This window comes from Megalobrama amblycephala, linkage group LG1, assembly GCF_018812025.1.
Source record: "Megalobrama amblycephala isolate DHTTF-2021 linkage group LG1, ASM1881202v1, whole genome shotgun sequence".
NCBI lineage: Eukaryota > Metazoa > Chordata > Actinopteri > Cypriniformes > Xenocyprididae > Megalobrama > Megalobrama amblycephala.
Window position 1 is genome coordinate 17,732,697 of NC_063044.1, and position 2,855 is coordinate 17,735,551.

Consider the following 2,855-nt stretch of genomic DNA (forward strand, 5'->3'; position numbering starts at 1 on the left):
ATCATTGAAAACACTAAAGGTACTCATTAGTTTTATTCACAAGTTGAAATTAGTTATTTTTGCATTTTTCAGAGCGATTTATGTCTTCCGGTTTGAAAAGCAAAGTCAGGGCAATGTCACAAAATCTGAAGTCATCGTGTACTACCAGCAAGCTACGGAGTGCTGATTGGCTCCAGTATGGGCTGGTCGAACATGCTGACGTCAACAGTTTCAAGCGGTTCTCTGCATTTATTCATGACGAAAAACTCATTCAATCCAATCACTGCACTGTAGTATGCATGAGATTATAATTGCGGTATTATGCATGAGGAAGTATCACTTCTCTTGCCTCTGTCTCTGTTGTCATTCAGAGACATGGGTTGTAGGTGCTCAGTGCTACAACACAAAAATGCGTTTTCCTGTGACCAGAGCTGAAGTTTTGGTGCAAGTCAAGTCACCTTTATTTATATAGTGCTTTTTACAATGCAGATTGAGTCAAAGCAGCTTTACAGTGATAGCTGGTATATAATTTTGGCTGCACAGCAGCTCTCAGATCAAAGCACTGTTGAATATCAAATGTCAAGTGTCCCCAACCAAGCAAGCCAAAGGCGACAGCGGCAAGGAACCCAAACTTCAGCAGGTGACATCAGGTGGCAAACAAGTGGCAAATAGGTGTTAAGAAGGAACACCTATGCAGGCGGTTTGTTTTGCTGTTGTTCACTAGCAGAAATGGAAAATATGTTCACATGAGTGATTCTTACAGTGGTGAATTCAAATGTCACAAAAGTGCTGTTCATTCACCTTTGCATTCGGACACACGAGCTGTGTGTATGTTTCCCGCAGGACAGCAGCACATGAGTGTTGTTTGTATTTTGCCCGTGATGTGGTCAGAACTGGATTTTAAATACAAACACATGAAAAATAAGATTATGATATACAAGCGGAACGCGCATATGATTAGTTTCAGCCCGGAGCTCTGCAATGAGTTTAACAACACTAGACACGTGGATAAAAGATTATACAGAATAAAGCATCTGTGTTTATTCTCCTGCACCAAACATGAACCAGCATGGTGTATGCACACATTTCATCATGTATTATTCAAATTAAATATATGTGCAAACTGTAAGATTCAGTGGTGTATCTAAACGCGATGACACGATTATTCTGATACACAAGACTGATTTAGATCGAAAATTCTAAGAATGGACAAAAAGAGTAACTATACCTTTATTCTTTCTGTGTTAAACTATGAGTTGTTTATCATGAGACCGTAGTGCTAGTAATGAAAGTATTGTTAGCCCTTTTATTCTTGCACATTTCTCCCTTTTGCTTGGGAGTTTGTCATTTTTCTCTGTGCTCATATATTAATATTCATTATTGTGTATAATGAGTGTATTGTAGGTCTGTGTTTCATCGGTTGTTCTCTACCCTCTTCCACCCCTCTCGTCCTGTCTATCAGATAAACACACTTTAATGTTTGATGATCTGAAACATTAAAGTGTGACAAACATGCAAAAAAAAAAAATCACTTTTTCACACCACTGTATACAGGTGGAGCTGGGGAAGGAGGAGGGTTTTAGAGGAACTCTGAAGTGCACTGCAAACTGCTATAGTGAATTTAACCAGCCATTTAAATGTGTGCAACAAGCTCATTGGCTGCAGATGTGACATTGACCATTGGGATTATTACTTTGACTTTTACTTAGAGTAAATATTTCTGTAAGTACTTGTACTTGACTACAGTTTTTGGATACTCAACCCACTTCTGTCCCTTCTAATGACTGCTGGAGTCATTGTTAGTCTAACAAGAAAAGACAAAGATAAAATTACTCACTGCTCTTGAATTAATCACTTTTGTAAGGATTAGTCTATATTTAAAGTCGTCATGAAATCCAAATTGACCCTATTTACTTTGTTAGCGCATATTACTAGTCTTGTGGTGAACAATTAATCTGTGCAAGTTAATACACAGAAAGAAATTGTTTGAAGTGGTAATCTTTAATCAAAAACTGAAAAGTTACTTCTGGTTTGCAATGCTGTTCCTTCTCAGATGACGTCAGTTGGGTTGGATTGGGTTGAAAACGCTTAAACCACTATCCCACAAACGTTAGTCTGCTATGAGCCAACAATGGAGAGGAGGAGCACTAAAGTGAGTCCCTGCCCTCTAGTCCAGTGGTTCTCAAACCTGTCCTGGGGACCCCTTACCGCTGCACATTTTGTATGTCTCCCTCATCAGACACACCCAATTCAACTCTTGCAGTTTCTACTGATTAGCTGATGACTTGCATCAGGTGTGTTAGATGAGGGTGACATGCAAAATGTGCAGTGGTGGGGGGTCCCAAGGACAGGTTTGAGAACCACTGCTCTAGTCAATATTCCGTTTCACTTGGAAATACGTCAAAACACTGGAGAAAAGTTGTTTGCAACTTCTGGTTCACGGGGACTTTAGTGTACACTACCGTTCAAAAGTTTGGGGTCAGTAAGATTTTTTTTAATGTTTTAAAAGAAGTATCTTTTGCTCACCAAGCCTGCATTTATTTGATTAAAAATACAAACAAAAACAGTAATATTGTGAAATATTATTCCAATTTAAAACAGCTGTTTTCTATGTCAATATACAGTAAAGTGTAATTTATTCCTGTGATCAAAGATGAATTTTCAGCATCATTACTTCAGTCTTCAGTGTCACATGATCCTTCAGAAATCAATCTAATATGATGATTTGATGCTCAAGAAACATTCATTATTATTATCAATGTTGAAAACAGTTGTGTACAATTTTTTTTCAAAATTCTTTGATGAATAGAAAGTTCAAAAGAACAGCATTTATTTAAAAAGGAATATTTTCTAACATTATAATTGTCTTTACTGTA